The 25,535-nt window shown below is 42.5% G+C and overlaps 1 long non-coding RNA gene across 3 annotated transcripts in view; it reads right to left on the bottom strand.

Moving 5' to 3' along the window:
• Nucleotides 1-892: 892 nt before the first annotated feature.
• The window catches only part of LOC141976064 (uncharacterized), a 127,781-nt gene continuing 103,138 nt past the window's right edge, over nt 893-25,535 (bottom strand). For all 3 annotated transcript variants that reach the window (XR_012636056.1, XR_012636058.1, XR_012636057.1), the window contains 3 exons: nt 11,368-11,520; nt 4,315-4,403; nt 893-2,044 (listed from right to left, as the gene is read on the bottom strand). This is a non-coding gene — a long non-coding RNA (uncharacterized LOC141976064). The remainder of the gene's footprint in view (nt 2,045-4,314; nt 4,404-11,367; nt 11,521-25,535) is intronic.

Here is a 25,535-nt window from a genome sequence, read left to right as displayed (position 1 = left end):
TCACATGTGCTTTTAATAGCACTTGTTAATTAACAGGCATTTTTAAAGGCAAAATAAAAAAGAGATGTGAAGTCAGTGTTTTTCTAGACATGTAAGAGGTGAGGGCCGATCCTGCATTCCTTGCAATCAATAGGGACTTTGCCCTGGGTGCAGGATTTCTTTAGAGAAATCTGTTTATTCCACAGAATGTCCTTTTTTTCCTGAACTGGAAGGAAAAGTTATTCTGCCCTGAGGGGTGGGCAATGTCAAAATCCATCTGTGCTGTAACTATTCTGCTGTTGCACTTGTGTGTGGGAGGAGCAGGGGGGAAAGCATACCTGTCATCTTGGAGAAAAATATTTATTGTTCCATGTATTTTCCATTTTAAAACACCAAGCATTTGGGTTTTGTTTGTTTTGTTTTTTGCTTAAGACACTGATTTGATAGTGGCTTTTGATTCTCACTCACAAAATCTGAACTTGATCATGGGCCAAATCCTGATGTCCTTGCTCATCTAAATGCCCACTGAAATCAATGGGAATTTTGCTTAAGTAAATTATAGGTAAGGACTTTGGTATTTCACCCTGTTTTTTTACAGCCTTAATACTGCAACACACTTCACATGAAGGGTTCCTGCAGCCATGCACTGGAGAGCAACGAGGCTTATGTAGGCACATGCATCCCATCCCCCTTCCTTGCAGATCGACTGTAAATGCTTTAAGGCAGGAACTGTCTTTTACTTTATGTCTATAGTATGCATATTGCAAGGGGGCTTTAATCTGTAGATGCTACCTTAATATAAATACAATTTAAATGGCCAAGCCCAAAAACAAGACCAAGGAGATTTGTGAAGGTAAACAAAACATAGTTTTATTGTTTTATATTTCAATAATAATACCAAAAATCTTGCAAAACAATTCATTTCTGATGTTACAAAAACATACATCTATATGTCAAAAATATCCAATACCCTGATCATCAGATGGGCCTCAACTTGGCCTCCTATTTAGCATCAGCATTGGTGCAACCACAAATAATTGTGAACTCAAGTCCTTGGATGTAATTCTGTAGACACATTTTATAGTCCCTAGATGTCTAATTATCTGATACCATAGACAGTGTTGCCAAGTCTCTTGATCTTATCATGAGTCTGACAATATTTGGTGTTTTTCTTGAAATCCAGCTCCTGGAATCATGTAATTATGTGATAATCTCATCTTTTATTTTTTAAAAAAAAAATTCTAGCCCTTATGGTTGCAGAGTAAAGGTTGAAAATGTGACCCAAGTGTAACCTAAATATTCTAAAACTATAAGGCAAATAAAGCAAATCCAAAATGTGTATTTAAAAAAAAATCTCATGAGTTTTAAGATAATCTCACAGTTTTGGAAGGCCTGAGGCTGGCAATAATGCATAGGCATCTAAGTAGTACAAAGTGCACCTGCAGGTATCTGTGAGGGCAAAACTACAGGAGCAAGATCAGCAGCCCACTATGTCCTGAAAATTAAAACTGCAGACAGGACGAAACAAGGGCATTTACAACAGCAGTTATGGCTACTCTTTTCTTTGGGTTGCATAGAGGAACATTTATCAATAACAGAACTGGTCAAAAACCATACCAAACTTCAGTTGACTTTTTTCCAGGTTTCTTCATTTAACTCCCAAATTGCAACAAAAATCAAAAGTCAGAAAATTAATACAGCAGTTGAAGTCTGGGGTTTTAAAATAAGCCTAAAGGAGTTAGACACTCAATTCCCATTGGCACGTAACTCCCGGAGGCTATTCTGAAAAATCCCACTCCTAGTCAAGAACATGTTAATATAATGCAGAGGTGCTTAATGTAGTCAGGTTGTATCAAACAAAAAGAGTATAGAAGACAGTGAAGGGCTTTTCATTCTCTCGGTTGTTCACTTTTGAAGCCTCCAAGTTCTGTCTCTTGTGTCGCTTTTTCAGTAGGATCTTTTTAAAGTAAGTGTATAGCGTGTGGTAATCCAGCAGTTACTAGTGGGTCTAACCAGCCGCCTCTTCTGATCAGGCATCTTCTTTCTGGGAGCTAATAGAGTCCCTCTAGGAGGAATCAGATACAGGCTTTTAACACAACAATAAAGTGAGAACAAGAATTTGAGGAAAAGATGGAGAAGCTCTGAAATCCAGTTGGAATAGCTGCCAAAATGCTTTGATGATGATGATGAAACAAAAAGTTACTTACAGTTTAACAGGTTCAACTGATAGCTATAAAACAGAAAGAGACAGAGAGACCACAACAACCCACTCTGGTGCCTCATTAAAATTTTGTAGATATTTTGTCTGGAAATAGTTTTGCATCTAATTAGTAAACTGATTCCTGACCCATGACATTTGGATCTGGCTCCAAACTGCAAAGCAAACTTTCCAAAAATCTGAGGATGTTTGAATGTGGTGGGTTGGTTTGCCCCAGTATAAAAATAGGGTTCGGTTAATTGTAAATGTTTATGAGCATGAATTCAAATGAGCCTTGCACCCATCTGTGAGGAATGGTAAAGCAGAAAAAAAAAAGACCCATTTTATGTGTGTATTAACTTAGGCTCAGTTAAGGCTGAGGTCAAAAATTTCACACTGTCCATTAATCTGTGTGCCTTAATTTTTGAGTACCTGACTTGATCATTACTAGACATAGTTTTTAAATTTAAAGTTGACTTACGGGATTTGACTCCAGAGTCACACAATGAGTCACTGACAGAGATTGGAATATGCATCCCATTGTATTTCTTAGTGTTTGATGAAGTGATTAAGACAGACATACAATAATTTATTTAATTTAAACGAGGGGCCCCGCTCCGATGCTGTACAGTTTTGAAAAAAATAACCCACAAGACTTTGGAACACAAGCCTTGCCATATCCAATCAAACCAATGGTCCATCTCCTGTCATTGGCACTAGCCAGCACCAGTTGCTTCAGAGGGAGGAGCAAGAGACTACCATAATGGACAGTAATGGAATAATCTGCCCTTCGGGGATGGGTTTTCCTAACGCCAAGCATGAAGGGACTGGTTTAGGGCCTCATGCTTGCAGGATTTAAAACCATTACATATCCGTAGCCCATTTTATTTTATTTAATGCAGAAACATCCACTACAAATATCCATTCCAGGCCCTAGCCACCTTCCCTTGCCAAAAATTCTGATGAATTACAAATCCACTCATTTAACCTCATCTCAAACCTAACCTGCAGTGACCAAATAGAAAATAAGCAGCACCACCTCTCCTCACTATCATCACTGCTCAGCTCCCTCCTGTCTCCTCCCTCCCCAAAGCTAGGGAGAATCAATGAGCTTTGCATCCCTAACTGTCAAGGGGTTAGGGCTATTTTGGACCACCGAGTTCTCAATTCAAAGGGCCTCACAGAGAATGCCCGACGATCACTTCCCTCTTTGTTAAACCAAGGGCCTGTGCTGACCTCAGCTGTGCAGCATTGCATGGGGGGAAAGCTGGTATCCCATCTAGGCTGGTCCTATGTCATTAAAGACTGTGCAGGTCAAACCTGAAGCTTTAAACTCTTATGTAGCTGTGGAGGTTCTTATTATTTATATAATGCATAACCCTTTTTGAATGCTGTTGATCTTTTGTCTTCAGTGATGTCTTGGGGCAATGAGTTCCACAGATTAATTATGCATGGTGTGAAAAAGCCTCTCCTAGATTTTAACGGAGTTCACCTACCAACAAAATGTACACTAATCCCACAAATGCCCTCCTCAAGCACAAGTCTGAGGTTTTTTTTTAAAAAAAGGCTATCTTGAACTCAGGACCAGGATTGGAAGTGAATTGGGGGACTTGCACTGACAGTATCCTCCATGGTGGCTGAGGTCAGCTGGGACACTTTTGCTGACAGTTCCTGGGTTAGTATATCTGGGGAACTGTCATCAAAAGTGTCCCAGCTGACCTCAGCCACCATAGAGGGCCTATAGGGATAGGCTCCCTCAAGCATCCAGGACCCAGCTAAATACCCAGAGAAAGTACTTTGATTTGGAGTAACTATGGAGCCAGGGCTGTCTTTAGGAAACTGGAATGAGATGTGCCTTCTGGCTAACACCAGCAAGCAAGTAGGCAGCCACATTTTGCATAAGCTGTAGCTGCTCAGTGGTCTTCAAGGTTAACCCCATGCAGAGCCATCGCTGCTATCCAGTCTGCAGGTCACCAAGGCATGGTATGCATGTCAGAGAGAAATGGCCACATTCCCCTTTAAAAAAAAAGCTAACACTAGCCACTAATGCAACCTAAGAATCTAGGAGCTATTTGGGATCCAAAACCATCCCTACATTTACAACTTTTTTGGCCAAAGGGGACTGGTAGGCTACTTACTCAGTGGTGGAGGAGAGATCATTTCCGTAATGCCCGTTGCTTCCTCGGCCCACCAGCTTCATCGCTGCCTTGTCTCCACCCTACTTGTGCTCATAAAAAAAAATACTCATTTTATTAAAGTGCTTTGACATCTGGTCAGATTGAAAGTGCTATGTGAATGTGAAATATTATCATTGGGCCAAATCCCAAAGTCATTCCTGCAGCAAAATTCAGTGGATCAATTCTTAAGACCCTGATTGTGAAACACTGAATTGAGATGAATCATACTATAGTTGGATCCAAATTCTGACACCCCTAACTCACACTGAATAGTAGTTTATTCTACAAGTAGTCCCACTGAAATTAATGAGACTATGTGCAGAGAAAGGTTCTGTGTAGCATGAGAAAAGGGATCAGAATGGGATGATCCCCCTGTGAGTAATCCTATAGTAGCACCTTACTCAGAGTAGCTTTAGGAATTTCAAAGTGATTACTCAGGGAGTAAGATGTTACTCATCATGAGTAAAGGTCAGAATCGGGGCCATGACATTTTAATTTCAGACACACTCAAGTACTACTGTCACCTCCCATCTCCTTTGAACTGCAGGTAAGCTCACATCATGCTGTGGTTTTATATATAGTGTTTTAAGTTTACTAACAGCAGCCTTCAAATTTTCACAACAGCCGGGGGGGGGAGGGGAGGGGAGATAAATAAATAAACCCACCCTCACTAAAATGCAGAAAGAAAACCAGCCAAAAAGGTTTCGGTTTACAAGAGGTGGTTTATTGTGCCGACAGCGGCGGCTGGATTCAGTAAAACTCCATCTGACTCTCACCCAGTGCAACCTCAGCTCAGTTCCTGTAACAGCTTTCCTCGCCTGGAAAGTCCATTTTTAGAGGCTTGCATGGGACCGCCACGCTGCCAGAACAGGACTGGCTTTTTATTGAGTCGGACCCTTATAAAGCATATCTGCAACTGGAACCGTTTTCATAGATCAAGGCTGACTTCAAAGCTGGAAGAAGGGCCAAATGTGCTCTCAAAGCTTGACTTCGGAGAATCAACCATCTCCCATATGCCAGAGTTCAAATAAAACTAAAGTGGCTGCCACAGCATTGGATGGTAGGTGAGGTTCTCTGGCCTGGGTTGTGCAGGAGGTCAGACTAGATAATCATAGTAGTTCCTTCTGGCCTTAAAAACATCTGTGAATCTATTAACATTACCAGCTGCATGGTTAGGACAACTTTTCTGTACACATATCAAAATGTAGAGTTAAGAATACCCAGTAACATAGATAAGAGCACTGGACTTTGACTCAGCTCTGTCACCGGTCCGCTGTGTGATCACGTTACCTCTTTGTGCCTCAGTTTCTCCATCTGTAAAATGGGGGATAATGGCACTGACCTTCTTTGTAAAGTGCTTTGAGATCTATGGATGAAAAGTACTATAAAAGAGCTATGTGTTGACTTAAATGGAATTTTTCCCTAAGTGTGGCAGGAGTTGATCAACAGATACATAAATACTTGGGCAAGATAAATAAATAGTCTAAAGCAGTGATGGATAAAGGCTAGTTTTTGAGTGAGTTAATTATTTCTTTGTTAATGCCCAGTAGCCTCCCCCTCCTACTGAAAGTGCTTTTATAGCTGGCATTTTGGCTGCCAGTCTGTCTAATAGCACAGACACACAGACAATAAAAAAAATCCATTTCTTTCTTAACAGATAACACTTGTGTCTTGTTACAGACTTTTCAGGCTGTAAACCAACTTGAATCGCTAATTTAAAGGATAGCTAACTTGCACTGTGCAGGGCTGTATAAACATTCCAAATTCCAATTTTTCTTAAAGACATATGTGGACATTTAAAAAGGGTTTAAGGAGCCATTTTGCAATTAAGAAGATCTAGATTTAGGATTTTTCTCTTCTCCCCCAAGTTTATCATGTAATATTAATATACACATAAAATATTTTCAGTGCCTGTATGTATTTATGAGGTCCTAAGGGAAAACAGAATTCCTCTAGCCAAAAGGAAGGCTGGAAAAACCAGTAAGGATAAGACTGACTGCTAGAACATCAAATCCATGACAGAATTTGTTCATATGCTGCAATTTCTGTGAAAGTGCTGTGGTGTTGGTTTTCACTGTATCTGCTAGTTTAATTGTTTCTGCCTGTTCATTTCTTTGTCTGCTGAAACCACTAGCCTAAGGGAGATTTAAAAATCAAAAGGTAGGGCTGAAGTTGAACAGGAAATGAACACTGGTGTTGTGGCAATATTAAACTAAAAAGTTCAGAAGTGGCTCTAGGAACTAACCATTTAAGTGCATCTCATTCTCTCTGCCTTTTTTTGTTTTGGGGCTGCAAATAAATTTGAGATCCATGTCAAGAAGTGTCCTAGGTTTGTAAATTTGAAATGGTAAGAATGTGTCCTCTGGAGAATTTCCCAGCTAGCATGCACTGAGCACCTCTCTAATGAAAAGATCTGCATTTGATTTTGGGCAATCACAACTGTGTACTTTTCCTTTGTATCCCTTACCCATGTGGGAGTTGGTGTAGGGAAAAGGCTTTAATATCAAAAGAGAGCAGCACGCAGATTTCTTTTTTGGTGAGGAGCAGAAAGTGATCTTCAAAAGCTCATGGCACCTCAGACCTGAAGGCTGATTATAACACTTATTGAAAATAAACAGAGCTCACAGGAGAATCTGTGCAAGGATTTTTTTTTTTAAGTGCACTCTATCTTCCTCCTTCACTATCTCTCTTTCCTCTTTTTCTGATCTCTGGGACAAAAGATTCAACAATCCGAGATTCAAAACTCAAGCAAAGAGGATATGTACTTAAAATACCACATGGCCAATACAAGTATTTTACAACATATCCCACCTTTAACAAGCAAATTGACCAATGTAAGAGAACACTGTGGTTCAAAACCTTTTTAAAAATAGCAAACCCTATTACAGATATTGAACCCACCATATAGTTAATAGGAATATAGTCAGACTTAAAAATAATAATTCTAGGAGTTTCAACATATAAGTTGCATTCAATAACAAAAAGGTATTAGGCTACATATTTCAGGAATTAATTTGGGTTAATTCAAATGGCAAAGATGAGGTAGGCAAAACAACACGTAATTACCTTTTCCTGCCTTTGAAGAACAATGAATTTGGGACTGGTCCAACTTTAGAAAGGGTGATTACAGATTTTATGCTCAGAGCAATCTCCACCGACACATATATTATATATAAACACATGCACACGTATTTTCTTTCCAAGCTCCTATATTCCACAGGCATCACGCACTTGAAGAATTAAATCAATTCAAGATAAAATTCAATTATGTATCCTGCTAATTATTTTTGAGTATTAGAAGGAGAGAAAGAAGGCTAACCAACACAAGGCATAATTAAGCAGAAAAGCAGCATTTGTGTGGTCACTCAGAATTCAACATGCAAAACAGGTATCATTTAACCATTTCCTTTTATATTCTGCATCAGGGCTGAGGGGGAGACTTGAAAGAATGAAGTAAGACAGATCTGTGAAATTTACTGAAATATATTTTTGAAGAGGAAAGATCTATTTCTATAAGTATTGACAATCACCACTGCGTCTAATAAGCAATGTTAAATATAACATGTAACTAAATAGGCATTAAAGGCCTTTTACACACTTGGAAGAAAAGAAAACAGTTTTTTTCTTTCTTTCTCTCTCTCTCTCTCTCTTTTTTTTAATGCTGCAAACTGCAAGCATTTTGGTCTATCTCTGTCAAGTGCAATTCTTTCTTGATGAATGACAAGGTACGATAATAGGCTGCCGTTGCCGTGGCAACCAGACAGCAGAGCTGTGTGCCTTGAATTTTGTCATCTGAAAATGAAACCAGAAGCAAAAGAAAAGCTGAGAATGTAGCCAACAGATTAACTCGCATGGGGGGGGAGGGAGGAATAGGAGGGAGGGAAGAGAGAAGGGGCGGGGGGGAGGAGAAAGACAGTGGGGGGAAAAGGGGGTTAGCTTGCAGGCAATTAAAATTACAGTAGTGTGTCGTATGTGTCTGTCTGTCTCTTGTAATTCCAGATGCCATTTGCCTAGAGGTTTTATCTTTGTTTTCACTACACGTCTTTGTTTCAGAAATATTCAAGTAGCTTCAAAGATACATTTAATGTACGGAATTCAAGAATCTACCGAGCTTTAAAATGGGGGGGTGGAATTCTGCTCCCCTGCCCCATATATATATATATGTTCCACTCTTCCAAGCCTCATGAGAACACCAGATGCATTAGCTGAGGGACTGAAGGTGGGGACTCTGGAGAGCCAGTATGGATCTGTGGAGTCCATGCGGCAGAGCCATGCCCATGTGTGGCGTGAAGCCCACCTGGACAAGGCAGATTCACACAGGGTAAGGTGGGGAAAGAGAAGAGGCTGTTGGGGCCACTGCTGCATAGATCCACCAGTCACGGCCGAAAGAGCAAAGGAGGCTACTGCTGGCGTAGCATTCCTTCGGTGCCACTGCTTGGGGCTGGAGCTTCCTCCACCTTAGCCTCTGTGGAACTTACCCATGCAGTGGCGGATTTAGAGTTAGTGGGGCCCTGTGCGCAGCTTCATTTTCAGGGTCCCCCCTTGGAAACCCAGCCAAGAAAAGGAACATTCCCTCTTATCTCCCCCCCCGCCCCGTTTTTCATTCTTTTTTCCTTCATATTCCTGAGCCCTCCTGCGCCGCCGGCCAGGACTCAGGGGCAGCTAGTCAGATATTTGTCCTGCATTTTGGGCCCCCACCCTGTTGTTGGGGGCCCCGTGCTATCACATAGTTTGTTTCATGGTAAATCCACTCCTGTACCCATGTACTATAATATCTGCTGAGATTGGAGCCCCGATCGTGCTAGGCGCTGTACATATATGTAGAAAGAGAAGGTAGGCAAAAGGTGACCATAAGGAAATATTCTTCCACTTCACAGTGATGGAACTGAGGCACAGAGAGCGGTAATGATTTTGTAAGGTCATACTGAAGTCTGTCATAGAGCTGGGAATTGAACCAAGTATCAGGCCACTGTCTTTACCAATGTCCTATCCTAGCCCTACTTTACAGTTTTCTCCCTGGGTGTCTTTGCGTTACCTCTGCCAATGACCCAAACAAGTTGTTATTCTTGATAGCCCTGAAGAGTCAATGCAGCTGTGGGAGTGCGCGCTGGAGTCTACTCTGCCTCACGCGTCTATCAACAAAATTGTCAACTCAATTCAGATTGTGGAATTCCTCTTACCGATGACAATGGAAGAGGCACCAAAAAAGAGGGTTGGGGTTTCAGACCCCAGACTGAGTTTGTAGGGTTGGCAGTTTGACAAATCACCTTTAGATCTGTTAACTCAGCAGATTGTTTCTGGAAGTCATGGAGAGAAAATAAATATGGAAAACCACAATGTCATTTCTAAGAGTCAATTTTCAGAGCCTGACCGCACTTTAAGTATCTGCTAAGTGATGTCCTTTCTCATATCATGATTCCTTGCCAAACCCAAACTTCTATTAATCTTCCAACAAAGAAGACAAGTTTGACACTGGGATCCCAGAAACCAAACAAAGAATGCCACCTCTAGTCTTTATGAGCTGCAAAACTCATGCAATGTTTATTTAAATTACTGGGACCTACTGCAAGGAGTTCAAAAAGAAAGCAATTATGGTAGGTGGGTTTTTAATTTTTAGGAGCTATTGGATCCGTTCTGTTATGAAAGTGAAAATATTCATGACTGATCCTGTGTTCAAACGAGCGGGTTTGATACAGAGAAAAAGACATGGAAATATATAATTTGTTTCGTATAAGAAATGGGTCCAAACCCAAACAGCATATCTGAACTCCTATGAAATTCAGGTCTGGTCCATTTCCAGATGTTATGATTTGTTCTCTCTTCCTCAAAAACGGCTCATACCAGTCCAGAATGCACCAGGCCAAATTGACTGCTGGCGTAAATGAGCACAAACCCATTGACTTCAATGGAGTTTTGACTACTCATTCTTGCAGAGAATTTTTCCCTTCATCTGACCACCCATGGTGGGGTGTCCACCCCACACAGGATTGGAAGGGGTCAAGATGGCCAAGCCGGCCAATTAATTTCCCAGGGTACACCTAGAGGGGGAGCCAGGGAGCAGGGAACTAATTGATTGCATGCAGGCTCACCTGTGCAGGAAGAGGTGGGGCCTATAAAGCTGGGAAGCTGGCTACAGACCAGGGGGTGGTGCTGTGCTGGCATGCCAGGGTAGTAGCCTGCAGCCACTCCCTGAGTGGAGTGAGTCAGTTGGGAGGCTTGCAAACCCAGAGAGAGGGGAAGCCAGATAAGTAGGAAGAAGCCCAGGGAAACAGCAGCAAGGGATGGGACTTTGCAGAGACTTTGGCTGCTTTTTACAGGGTCCCTGGGCTGGAACCCAGTGTAGTGGGTGGGCCTGGGGTCCCCTACCAGCCAGTGGCAAGGGCACTGGAGATGCTAGCCAGACAGCAGGTCTGGAAGGACTTTGCCTTCCCCGGAAGGGAAGGACATTAGTGACCTGGCCAGAGGGCTAAGTGACAAAGAGGTGACTGCAGTCCCTTGACTGTGAGGGGCCGCAGGGTGAGACAGCACAGGGGAAGACACTGCTGGAGGGGGAGTGCAATGTCTGGCAGAGCTAATTCCCAGGCGGCCTACAGGAGGCACCGCTAGCCGTCAGTGAGCCCTGTGACACCACCCTGGAAGATGGGGGAGACCACATTTAGATACAATGCCAGAGGACCCAAACTTCGTGACTGGGGGCTCTCTTTAGCAAACGTGGAACTCTGGTACCACCTGATATAAAGAGCTAGAATGGGGAGAGACCACTTCAAAAAATTACAGCTCATGACTAGAAAGCAGGGCTGTCATCTTTTTATGCATTAAGCTTGAAGGAGAGCTCAAGGTGGGGAACAATTATCGTGCTGTATGATATCTGAAACAATAATATTCACCATTGGTAGAGTGCAAGGATCTCAAAGAGTTTTATAATTACTCAGGGCAAGATTGTGACTCACCCTACTGCCAGCACAGCAGAGTAAGAGGAGGTGTAATGCACGCCTTCTGCCCTGCATAGCTTACCTGCATCCCAGGATGGCTGGGGAAGAAAGACTAGCCTTTGGCAGCCTCTCCATGCTGATGGATGGGCAGTGGACTCCCATCTTCCCACTTGCTGGTCAGCACAGCTGAGCTGGTACAGAGGAGTGCTGTACATGGATGCAGCTCACTGTTCCCCTGAAGCAAAGGAGGAATCACAGACCAAAATGGGGCTTTTTGAGTCACAATTCATTCCCTGGTCAGCATCTGGGTGATCACAGCTACATGCTGCCCCTTACAAATGGCTAGCGGTAAATATTTCAGCCTTACAAACACCACTGTGGGGGAGACTGAAGTGTTCATATCACCTTTTGAAGATGGAAAATGTGGGGGAAAGGAAAGGAAATATTTTTTAAAATCACCTCAAATGTTGGGAGCCTCCTTTGTTGGGTGTCCAGTATAGGACTCCTTGGGCCTGCTAATCAAAGCTAATTAAAGACACAGAGCGATGAGTGTAGCCAGCACCTCTGAGAGGCAATCCACAGGTGTCCAAAGCTGGGCACCCAACAACCGAGGCTACTAGTGACAATCTGGGCCGAAGCGATTTGCCCCAAGGCAATTTAAAAGGCAGAGCTGAAGTTGGAAAGCAAGAATCCAAAATCCTGGCTTTTGTAAAGAGACAGCTCAGTGCAACAAAAATAACAAATCACCTGGGAACATGCTGCTTTACCTGACTGCATCACAACTGTGTGTGTGTGTGTGTGTGTGTGTGTGTGTGTAGGGGGGAATTTCCGACTGATTAAACAGGAAGTAAGGGAAGGGTGGAGCATATCTTCATCCCATAATACTCTGGGTAACCTAGCTAACCCGATCATGACTATTTCCTGCTGTAACCACTAGACAATCACTCTCCCTTTGTACTAAGGACTGTCGATCTAATCCTGCTTAGGCCTTGTTGATAATAGAAGTTATACCAGGAAAATCCCCATGTGGACACACTTTTTCCGGTATAAGAGCACAGTACTTTATCGATCGTACTTCGCTCCATTCAAGCTAAGGAAAATATATAAAAAAAGAGAGGATGTGAAGGAATAGGGACCTTTCCACACATATGGTGAAAATGCCCTAAGATAATAGCATATTGGTGGAAAACAACAAAGAGAATTTTCAAGTTAACTAAAGTTAAGCTACACACATACAACCCATTGCAGTTCTGTTAGCTGACGGTCCAGAGGAGGTGACAGACCTGAGGAAAGACCCATTAATAGCACTTACTAGTAACAGCCAGATTTGTAATAGCTCTGTTTTGGAAAAGGACGGATTCTTCCAACATTAGTGAGATGGAAAAGTAAAGGATGGGAAATTCTCTCAATCAGGAGGTGGGGGGGATGTAGATTTTATAACCTCTGGTTACCAGTTGGGGAAATGGAACAAAATTAATATGCTGATAATGATAAGAGGTAGACCAAACGGAAACAGACCTTTCAAAAGTAACAAATGTGGGTTACGAATAAGGTTTGTTAATACTTGCATGGAAAGTTCATCTATATTAATAATGAAAACAATTAGGCTTTTTTTGGTTTAGCTTAAATTCCTTCCCAAGTAACATATAGATATAATCAGATGAAATTCACACCCTAGGTTATACCAACAAAAACATGCACAAGACCTAATACAGCTCATCACATGAGGGCAGATAGAGCCCAGAGCGAAACACAAAGTCAGGGGAACTAGACATTCTTGGTGTCAGGCTCTTGATTGTGGAGTTCCTCTTCACCAGAGTTCAGGCTGAATCTAACTCTTGTTCACCATTTTCAGAGAGCAAGGTTAGACACATCTGTCTTGTGCAAGCTGGCTGCAGGCTGTCCAGCAGAACGTGTGGTGGAGACAAGCACACAAGAACTACCCATGGAAGACAGCAGCATTGAAAATAGGAGGAGTGGAGAATATGGTTCTTTAAAAGAAAATAAATGCTGCTCTTATATCTATGACATCTCTATACTACGGTGATGGGCACATTAAAAATGCATAGACAGGTAAAATGGATTGGACAGCTGATATTAAATGAGAGTCTTTCTTGTGCTTTTTAGTCACTCATAGCACAGTTGTCCTATAAATTATTTTGGAAAGGGCTGTAGACTTGTGCAATAATAGATTTTTGGCAAGTCATCGAATTCTTAAAAGAACCACTTTATCATTATGGGAAGACCATACAAGAGAGTTAACTCCCAGGTATGGTCATTCAGTAACCATCAAAGGTAATGACAAACTATTAGCCAGCTTTTAGTGGGCTGCCAGTGATGCAGCTACAGAAAAAAATCTACCTATCCAACCGTGGATCAACAAATGCAGGCAAAATGAATTACACTGTATAATCCACCGGATCCACCTTTTTGTCTAATTTTTTTTGGCACAATTAGTTCATTTTTTGTTTTATGACATAACCATACAAGCATTTTCTCTTCCCATGAGTTAAGGTATTTGACAAAGCATCAGATGACCTAGAGTCTCTTCTGCCACTGACCTACTGTGTAATCTTTGGCAAATCACTTAACCCTTGTATCTATCAGTTGTCTGGTGTGCAAAAGAGGGATAATTTTCTACTTCTTGCCATGGAAGAGATTTGGGGAGAACCGGTTGCAAAGGTTTTTGAGAATCTCTGCTGAAAGATGCTACAGAAATACAAACTACTATTATTATTCTACCCAGAGCCTGCTTTATGGGACGGGATGGTAGTCACGACAGCAATGACACAAAATAGCATAGTATCAGTGCAGCTTAGCTAAATACATCCGTAAAACACTTCCCTTTCCCCAAACACACTCAGTGCCTTGGGAGTCCTCACAGCCAGATAATAACCATAACATTGCAAGCCAGCCTAAATATTACCCCCTATCGGGACACAGCTTCAAAAGCCCAGTTCCCAACACCTCAAAGTTAGGAGACATTTCTGATCCATATCTGAATGTTGAATTTTGTGGCTTTAGCCCAGGGGTGGCCAACCTGAGCCTCAGAAGGAGCCAGAATTTACCAGTGTACATTGCCAAAGAGCCACAGTAATACGTCAGCAACTCTCCCCATTAGCTCCCCAGCCCTGCTCCCAGTGCCTCCCACCCACTGGCAGGCCCGCTGATCAGCGCCTCCCCCTCCCTCCCTGCACCTCCCGATTGGCTGTTTTGTGGCATGCAGGAGGCTCTGGGGGTGGGGGAGAAGGCGGAGGACCGAGGGCACGGCAGGCTCAGGGGAGGGCGCGGGAAGGGGTGGAGTGGGGGCAGGGCCTGTGGCAGAGCCGGGGTTGAGCAGTGAGCACCCCCCACCCCTGGCACATTGGAAAGTTGATGCCTGTAGCTCCAGCCCTGGAGTCGGTGCCTAGACAAGGAGCCGCATATTAACTTCTGAAGAGCCACATGTGGCTCCAGAGCCACAGGTTGGCCACCCCTGCTATAGCCTCTCTCTCCACGTAACTAAAGAAATAATACATACAAAGAGAATATCGCTGCACCCAGTGCCAAAACCCACGTGCACTGAGAGCTAGTGATTAGTTTCTCTAGAAAGGGGCAGGGGAGACAGCATCTTTCAAGGACCTAATGCCGTCCATTGACATTTTGAAAATTCAACAAAGTTCCAAGATATCACGGGAGCCTTTCTGGAAATTTAACAAACAATTCAAACACTGTAGATTAAGGGCTCGGCCCTGCTTTTTTTCTTACGGAAATCAATGGACATTTGGCCACTGGCTTCTGTGACAGGCCGACATCGTTGCTCCTGACTTCTGCTCTGGCTACACAGACTCTGAGACCTTTAGTTGTTAAACATCCCAGAGCAGTTTATTTATTTCCCACCACCTTTCTGATCCACACGCCACCTCATGTACAGCTTCAGTTTCTCTTCAGTTCTCTGCCAAGGGGAGGGAAGCAATACCTCTACCCAGAGATCCTTCCTGGCTCTGGCTTTTCTAGCCTGCCTCCCTCCCCTGCACTTCCTCTGCCTTCTTATACCTCCTGTGTTAATGAGCCAATTTGCTCATTAGTTCACCCCTACCCCATTCTAATCTACTAATTAGGCATTGTCAGGTCAACCCGGGGCAAAATGAATTTGTGCTTAAGTGACCAGAGTGCTAGCTCAGCTACTGGTTCCCAGCACTCCGTCACAGCTTCAGTGTGATCAGAATCAGTAGAACTGAAGCAACCAATCTTTCCTTACGCTCCATCTCTATTTTTTTCCCCTTTCCTGCTTTCTTTCATTCTCCATCCCCTCTTGGACCTAAAGGAATCATTTTCATGGCAAGTTTGAAGGGTAGCACAGAAAAATCACAAAGCTGTAGCATTTTGTACAGCAGTGTGCTCGTTCCAATGGGTTACTTAAAGGTGGATGTTAAGGGTTAGATTATCACTTTAGGCACAGTACTGAGCAAAGGAGTGACCCTGAAAGGACACTATAACTCATACATGTCCCTCTGATTCTCAATGCCTTCCCTGCTTCCACCTTCTCTGGGAGAGTGAAAGGGAGGGTCAGAGGTAGCCTATACAAGCAGCAAATTATACCACCACCCAGCCCAGTTCAGATGTACTAGCTGCTGCATTGGGGGTGAGCGTGGGGGGCAGAGCCAAGAATCTACCTCTTGTCTGCCCACCTCCTCCAGGTAGGGAGGAACTAGGTGCATCACCCATTTAGTCCTGCTCACCCAGGCTTAAGGTCTTTATAGGCCATCACTCTTAGTCCCCTTCATGAGCATGCGATCCAACATCTAATCTAGCACTCAGAGATTCTTTAGACTTTCCCATAGATTCACTTCATTTCTACTGCAGGGTAGCACTAGTGTTTTCCGTTTCTTTTTTGTATGTTGTTAAAAAGACCACCACCACCACCAAGACAAGCCCAGGAATGCAAGAACGGAATGAAACGGCACCCTCCATCCACTTACCGTACTTGAAGGCAGGTCAGGATCCATGTTGGAACTAGGTCCTGGGTCTAGCTACAAATTAACAAGACCTCTCTGATTTAAAAAAAAATCTATTTATTTGGGAAGTTTTAACAGATTTACAAATCATCAGAGACAAAAGGATAATTGTTACAACAGTGAACTTTTGGTTAGAGAAACACTATACAGTGATATTAGATCTATCAAATAGGGTGCCAAGGTTATGCTATGGCTGTCTAATAGAATGCAGTATGAGAGACTGACCTGTTTTTTACAAAAAGAAATTGGTTTTAAATAATTTCCAGTGCTCATTGTAATCGATCATGTGACTGTTGGCATTTATTTGACATGACTGTTCCCATTTTATTTTTCTTTTTGCCACAGCAAGTATCTCACCTGAGTCAGTAGGTATGTTAGGAGCATAGCAATTGCTATTCCATCCCTCAATGATAGTGTCCCCCAATGAGAGGCGCAAAGATGGAATATTCACAGAAATATACTAAGCTGATATAGGGTGACCAGATACCAAGGGTGAAAAATCGGTATGGGGGGTGGGGGGTAACAGGCACCTACACAAGACAAAGCCCCGAATATTGGGACTGTCCCAAGAATATTGGGACATCTGGACAGCCTAAGCTGAAAAGAAAGACACACATACATGGGAAGCATTCAGACACGATGGCGACAGGTGCGATATTGAAGAGAATTGAGGGTACCTATTAATCACGGAGAACACAAATTTTGGAATAAGACTGAAAGGAACAGTCTGCTGAGTTAGTTTGATCTGCTTTCCCGCCAGCAGGCAACTCTCCTGCGTCTGAGCTGGTGTTTTTAAAGATCATTATCACACTTTGATAAGTAGGTCACTAAGGGTACAGCTACATTGCAGTAAAAGATGCATGGCATGGCCACAGCTGGCCCAGATCAGCGGACTTGGGCTCAAGCTGCAGGGCTATAAAATGGCTGTGGAGATGTTCGGGCTTGGGCTGGAGCCCAGGCTCTGAAACCCTGCATGGGGTGTGTGTCTCAGAGCCCAGATTCTAGCCCGAGTCTGAAAGCTGACACTGCAATTTTTAGCCCTGCAGCCTGAGACCTGTGAGCCTGAGTCAATTGACCTGGGCTCTGAGACCCAGTCCCGCAGGGTTTTTTTATTGCAGTGTAGACGTTTCGTCAGTCACGGAAGAGGAAGTCCAGTGGTGCAGAGATGCAGTTGAGTGTGAATGGGACTCTCAGTGCTGACTATCAAAATTTGAAAAATCTGGTTTGAAAAATCAAAGTTTGTACTGGGATTTTAAGCACTGAAGAACCTGAGAGTTTTCAACCTCAGTGCCAGCGGTTGAAAATTCAGCCCGTTTGGTGTGGAGGCCTCTGTCCCAGACTCAGAATGTCATCACTGAAAACAAAGTGAAAGATGAGGAGCTCTCTCTTCTATGCAATAGCAGAATCAATCAGTTTAGCATGCTGGGCCATTATGGTAATAAGCTAAGAGAAGATACAGCATCAGCATTTCTCTCTTGGTGTTTTTGCCCTGAAAATATGAAAAGCACAAGACATAGCAAGTCCTATGGAGTTCCCTTTTGTTTGGAGGCTTTCAAATTGCTGCTCACCATAAAGCCTTCTGCCTAAAAGAATTACAGACACTTTTTCCCCCGTGGCTCCATTTTTCAAGGATTTTGCCTCTGTCACTTGGACTGTTACAGCTATCTAGGATTTTACAAGCTGTAAAGGTCAGGGAAACACATTTTCAACAATGCAGAGACATCTCCGTGTAGCCACAGGAGAGCTGGATGCACTGCGCTGTGTTTCAGCTTATGATTATTCCAGTATTGCTTTCAATACTGGAGTAGTGGTTTGAGCACAAAGGTGGGAGGCTGGAGATCTGGGGCGAACTCCTTGCCGTCCTGAAGTCAATGGGAGTTTTGCCATGTCCTCTCCCTCGCTCTGATGACCTTGGGCAAGTCACTTAATTTGTCTGCGATTCAGTGTCTCCTGCTGTAAAATGGGGCTAATAATAGTTATTTACCTCCCAGGGATGCTGTGCAGAATAGGCTGGGCTTTCCAAAGCAGGCTGAACTACCAACTCCCACTTAGAAGCCAAGAGGAGTTGGGTGACTTTCTCCCTTAAACCCCTTTAAGACACCAGACTTTGTTGATTGACACTTCTCCGGCACTTTGAGAAAGAGGCCACAGAAGGGTGAACTGTCTTGTTTTGAGCAGCTCCTTTATTGCATACAGACTTGACCCTCAGTGTCTCCCTGCAGCCAAATCCTGCCCCCCACTGCACCTGTGCAAGTGAGTAATCTTTTACCCTCACAGATGCCTCCTAGAGGGGGTCACTACAAATACCCCCTCACTGATACAGCTTTCTTTAAGCTAAGTTAACTGGCCAGCTTCTTCCCTTTAACTGCTGATTTCAGTTTTTATAATACGAGAGTTTTTCTTTGTTCGCTTGCTCGTTTTCTCTTTTGTCCTTTTTTGCTGCATTTCTCCCCTCATCTAAAGTGCCTCCTTTGGAAGGATCCTATAATGGGGAAGGTGACCAGATCTCATTTCCCCCCTTCTCTCTGATTCTTGACCCCAACAGTAGGTCAACCTACAATTCCACTAAGGATGCACGAGTCTGGTTTCATTCACACCACTGTAAATGTTACCATCACACTGAAGTCAACGGAACTATATTGGGTTTACACAAGTATATTAATGCACTGGGCCAGATTCACAGCTGGTGTAAATCAGCATAGCTCCATTGACTTCAAAGGTTTTACATCCTCATAAGAGTCTCTCTCCCCCATGTCCCTTTCTAGAGCAACCAGTCTTTAGCTAAGGGCACATGTCGATTTCATCGTAGAATTCAATGGGGCTACAATGGCTTACATCTGCTGAGGATCGGGTCCAATCATGTTTAGACGTTTCTCTCCTGTTTAAGGAACAACAATGTTGGAAGCAATATGATTATGCTCATCCATTATGTACAAATATCTGATGCTAAACCAAGGAGGGAGAGAAAATATTTAAGGTGGTCCAAAGGGATGTAATTATGAATAATCGGAGGTACCTAAGAGACACAGGATAATGTCATTCCATTACTCTTCGTTAAGAAAAGGAAAAAATAGGCTAAATATCAGGAGAATTTTCCTAATGGCAAGAGCTGTTAGATTGCAGAACAGTCTCCCCAAGGAAGTGCTGAGAGTCTCCTTGCATAAGTCCAGCTGTCCTAAGAACAGCTCTGTAGAGATTCTTTTATATCTTACTGCAAATCTCTCTATGGGTCTGATCCAAAGTCCACTGAAGTCAAAGGGAGCCTTTCAATTGACGTCAGTGGGCTTTGGAACAGGCTCACTAATTAAAGCATAAGAAAGGACAAATATCAGTTAAGTCAAAATGCGACACCAGCAGGGATTTTAATAAAATTTCTCTAATTTTAAAAAAGGGCCATTTTATTTCAGCTTTTAGACAAAACAGTGCATGCACTGAATTTTCAATGCAGTTACATCATGGCACTCTGATTGAATCTGGTTACCACATGTTATTGGCTGCAGTGTAACTTGATGCAACTCAATACAGCATGTGGCATACCGTGATTTATTGCAATTTAAATGATAAAGCCCCCAAGAATGTTCAGTCAATTGGATTACTCCATTGACTGAATGTTCAGATGTCTATTTTTAGAAGAGACATGTCAGCTTGTGCAATGGAATATTTGATGGACTGATCCATTGGTACCGGAGGGGGAATCTTCCTCATCACATAATACTGCTTCATATTACTTCCTGGGTTTATATTCTTGTGTTATGTGCTGAGCCGGACATGGCAGGAAATCCTGTTCCACTGAAATCCAGTAAAATCCTGCATCTCAAGTATCAGCCCAGGTCACTCCAAGCAGTTTCTTCCCCAGTGGTGCAGTGGTAAGTGTAGATATACTGTGTATTAGATATGTAGGCGCTTTGAATGACTCACTGCCCACCCACCTTGTAATGTTTAGTAAGTAACCAAGAGTCGGGCTGGTCAGGAGAAGGCACAGAGGTTTTAACAAATGCCGGAGCATGCAGCTCAGCCCGAGTTTGCTCAGGATCCTGGAAATTGCCCTTGGAATGCTCCAAGATTTAATACAAGCGTTACCCAGTCATGCTCCCAGTAACAGGCCATTTTCTCCCTGCATTGTAGCTCCCCTACTCATGATCCAATCCCTATCCTTAAACACGCATGGCGGCCCTTGAGTGTTAAACAATCGATACATTTAAGAACCACTGTGAAATACTGAACATTGGCTTGCGGTTTACAGTCTTTGGAGGATGCCACATCCCATCCAAAATCACCTGTTGAAGGTGGGATCATCTTTCCACGAGCCCCCCAGATGGTTACCTGCTGCATTCAGACTCTTCATACTGCTTCCATCAAAGAGAGTCAGACATAAGGCATGCAAGGTAGTGGTGGAAAGTAGATTCACTTCCCCACTGGACAACCAATAAACATGGAATTAGGAAAAGAGTGACATTGTCTTACTCGTATCCTACTTCTCCCAGTAACCTCCAGGATCTGTGAGCGAAGAGCCAGCAAATCTGTGAAGCAAAATTTGCACTGTATGGGATACATGTGGCAAAAGTCAGCCCCGCATTTGATCCATTATAGATTGGGTTTCGCTCTCTTCAGGCCAGATTGTGGCCTATGACTATAAGAGAAATTGGTCTATAGGACTGATCTCAGAAGTTCAGATCTAGATCTTCCCCTAAAGTTTAAAGGGAGTTGAAGCCTATATTTTGTTTTAAATGCATTTTACAGAGATGGGCCAGCGATGAGAAGTGTATATCCAGATTAAAACCAAAATTTGCCCAGTACTCAGGAAGTGCTGGGATTCCATGTTCGGAGTTACATCCATCTTATAGACATGGTCCTGAGCCCATAAATTAAAATTTAGATCCCCAACATGGGAAGGGATTTGGATCTGGTGTTCTAGAAAGACAGACACACAGGAAGTGGAAAACACTTTTCTTCTTCTTTTGTTTTTGGATTCGAATTATTTAAAAACTAGCCACAAAACAAAAATAACCATGAAACACTGAAACAATTCATGAGTAACACTGCACAACAGTCAAAGCTTTGGGCGTCGTTATGCTGGGTTGCTTAGCATAGCATAGCATATGCCAAAGGGGGAAAGTTCCAAACTCAACGCCAATAAGGAAGGCTAATTCCACTCTTTTTGATGGATGCAGCTGGATCTCTGTATAAACAATTACTAGCTTGAGTCTCAGTTACTCTGTTCTTGAGCATGGGGTAGAGATACAGCATGGGAGCAAAGGTAGCTTTAAATCACCTTTGGATTCCCTGTATTCTGGAGAGGTACAGGTGCCTGTTTGTCCTTGTTGAAGTTACAGCAGCCCAGAGCCATCTTTCACCCCATTTCCCAAGACTCTCTAAGGGCCCTGGCAGGCAGAGAATAACCATAGAGCAGGACAGTCAATGCGCCCCTGCACGGGATGCTGAGAGCAGGACACGCATGGAGCTCTTACATCAGTTCTGCACCAGGTGGAGAGGCTCCTTGCAGTGTGTGTAGTTTCAGGAAGCCATTTATGCCTTGTAGTAATTTAGAGTAGTCATTTTGCCTCTTGAGAAAGCCTGCTGCTACTGCAGTCAATGGAAAAGCTCTAGAGTGTTTCTCTGACTATAATGTGACTCCATGGATAGACTCATGGTTTTCTTTTCTCTGCTACCCCATGTCAGGCATCATGTGGCATCTGTAACGTGGTATTCAGTGGGAGGGAGCCAGCTGCACCGTTACCAGCCACACACTATAAAATACAGTCTGAGACGGTAATGAAACTTTCTGCCTGGCTTTTTGCTTTCAAACTTGGAAATATAACATCACATGGCTCAAACATTGCCTTCTTCCCCACAACTCCCTACATGACATAGTGCGATTTCATGGTCAATATCACCTGTCTCTTTTGCTCTCAGATGATCCTTGTTTATTTCCAATTTCAGCATTAAACATGGTCTTTAAGCTCATCTAGAACTCAGGGACAGCTGGGTATATTAACATATACAATATCATAAGAACATAAGAACAGACATCCTGGGTCAGACCAATGGTCCATCTATCCCAGTATCTGGTCTTCCAACAGTGGTTAACAGCAGATACTTCAGAGGGAATGAACAGAACAGGACAATTATTGAGTGATTCATCCCCTGTCATTCAGCTCCCTCCTGGCAATGAAAGGTTTAGGCACACCCAAAGCACGGGCTTGCATCCCTGACCATCTTGGCTATTAGCCGTTGATGGACCTATTTTCCCTTAACGTACCGAATTTTTTTTTTTAAACTCAGTTATACTTTTGGTTTTCACAAAATCTTCTGGCAATGAGTTCCACAGGTTGATTGTCCACGAATGTTTTACCACTCCCCAGGTAATCTAGGGATATCTACAGGTACTGACACACATGCCATAATCAGTTATCTTGCATTAGAGCTTGTCAAACATTTTTCATTCAAAAAAAAAAATTGGATGAAAAAATGCCTTTTTAAATCAACTGAATTTTTTTGAGAAAAATGATGTTTTTGTTGAGAAAATTCAGGCTTTCGTAACAACAGCAACAAAAAAAAAACAAAATGCAAAAATGTTCCAGTTTTCCAAAACTGAATTTTTGAGGGGGTTGGTTTTACAATGAAAACCAGGGAGGAAAATGACAAAAAAATGAAAACTTTTCTCTTTGAATTTTTTTCTGGAAAATAAAATGCATTTCCCAACCACCAATATATGGCATATACCTATACTTTAATCTATCTAAAGTGCCTATCACTATGGTACGTAAGCACAATTTAGATTAGGTTAGCTCAGTTTTCAAATCATATTTCTACCCTAGGTAACATGAATCAGAGTATGGCATTAAAAAAAAACGAACAATGGGACTCTATTCAAGAACCACCAACAATTCTGCTCTCCAGCCCCAATCCCCAGGCCCTGCTACTATCCCAGACGAACTAGATTTTTATTGCCAAAATTATTGGCAGTAAAATATTTAATGTTGGCATTTAAATTGGTATTATGATGTTTCAGAGCTCTTCACTGAGATGACTGAGGATATTTCACACCTGTCTGATCTATTGTTTGTCCATCTATCTGCAGAAAACCGTGCATCAGTTCCAGATTTTAAAAGTCATCTTTGCAACCATAACAGCTAAAAACATGAAATAAATGAAAGCTTAAAATCTGCAGAAACTGATACAATGACCAGAGGAATCCAAGGTGTTCCTGAGGACTGTCCCAAGGTGACCCTTACTGGCAAAACCCAAAATTGTTCCTGAGAGAAGAATGTCATAAAATAGATTAGCTGTCATGAATATCTGCCATTACACTTTCAAAGTAGTTAAAGCAAATAGAAATAATGAACAGCGGGTACAAAAATAACCTTTTAATTTGATACTTAGCAGTTTCCAGAATTGCTTTCCAATTGTTTGACATCTTAATCATGAAGATACGTGCACTGAACTTAGTCCAAAATCTCAGCGATCAATGTGAGGGATGAAGTCACAAACTCTGAAATGGCCAAACTTTTCAATGCAGGCAAATCCTCAGCTGGTGTAAATCAGCCTAATACTATTGAAAGCTACAGAATTGTGACAGCTGAAGATCTGATCCTTGGACTTTTGATGAAGGTTTTGGGCTGAAGCATGTCAGTGGCTTTTGAATCAGACTAGTTACTAGGTTGGCTTGAGACCTTTTTAAGCCATTGTATGAAATGAAGTAACTTGAATAGTGAACTGCAATGAACTATTCTGTGGCTTCAAAACCTTCACTGAGTCTTGGGCTGTGTTTCAAAGTAGGTTATATCGTCAATGGTACTCCTGGTGTGGGACAAAGGATGGGAAGCCAGCAGCTTTTGAGTTCCCATCCTGGCTCTCACAATGAAACTCTTAGCCCGAGACGCGTGACTTTATTTTTATTTCTACAGCATCATGGGTGTACCTGGACCATTAGGGGCAAATACCACCAGACACACTTCCTGCCCCGATGAGCTTCCAATCTTGGTAAAGGGTGACTCATTTCCAGTGAGGGTTAAAAATGGTTCTGGAAGCCATAGGCTATGTAATTGCTATGGTCAGGAGATAAAAATTCACCCTTTTGCAGAGGGCCAGCCCAAGATCTTTGCAGCACTAAGTCCCATTTTGAGGTGTATGGGCCTTGTGCTCTGCTCAATGGGTGACTTTCACCCATGTAGCATTGAATGTAAACGAAAAAAGAAATTTGATGTCAGGGAAAAATTACAGAAACAAAGATGAGTGGTCATCATATATTGCATCAATTTCTAAGATGCTTCAGGCAAAGGAAGGCTTATTGAACATCCAGCTATTTGTTCTTGTCTTGACCAGCAAGTTTCTGGTTTTATACCATTGCATCAGTGCTTTCTGGGAAATGGATTAAATCTAGCTCCAAACATTCTCTTAGCATTAAAAAAAAAAGTCCACTGGAACAGGATTAAAGTCAGCAGGATCAAAGCTGCCAGCAGATCAGTTCTTGTTTTACTGTCTTAACATCTGGTTTTACTATCACTGGGTCAAAATCATACCCTGATGAAATTCCATTGACTAAAATAGTTACACCAGAGATGGATTTGGCCCATTGTATGTGTGGCTTTCTACTGCAATCATTGTCCATTTACCAGAGAAAAATATGGGGCTACGAAGATGGTGATGTCTAATCTGATGAAAGGAGCATAAGAAATCAGGAATGTATCAAGAAGAAAAAATCATTGAGTATATTTCAGTGATCAGTCTATTTATTAGCCACATGCTCTTTTGCTGTTACTTTACCAGTGGAAAACCCAACTGATCCTGAAGATCGAGCATAGCTGCACAAGCAACATCCAAGCCTTCAAGAATAAATGGTCTGATGATTGTTTTTACCACTGAGCTTTTCAACTTTTTTTCCCTTCTGTTTTAATGGAAGAAGAGGACAGCCGGAGACTGTGCAAAAGACATTTGAGCTGTGAAAATCAGGGGCAGAATCCTACAAAATGAAAAGAATGGACAAGGTACCAACTGAATAAAAAGTGGAGGAGGAAGAAAAACAATCCCAGCAACAAAGCCCTCAAATATTACTCTGCTAATGGTGATGGGGCCAGATTATAATATGAGTCACATGGGGAATCAAATGTGGAATAACTCCACTGACTATAGTAGAGTAGAACCAAATTTAAAGCAGTGTGAGACCAGGATGTGGCGCAAGGTGCAGACTTCAGATACCAAAGCTTTTATTCTCCTTCTATTTTCATCTCATTTCCTCCGACCCCTGGCCCTT

The sequence above is a fragment of the Natator depressus genome, chromosome 22, assembly GCF_965152275.1.
Source record: "Natator depressus isolate rNatDep1 chromosome 22, rNatDep2.hap1, whole genome shotgun sequence".
In the NCBI taxonomy this organism is placed as follows: Eukaryota; Metazoa; Chordata; order Testudines; family Cheloniidae; genus Natator; species Natator depressus.
Note: the sequence above shows the minus strand (reverse complement) of the source record. Positions and strands in the feature narration are given on the sequence as shown.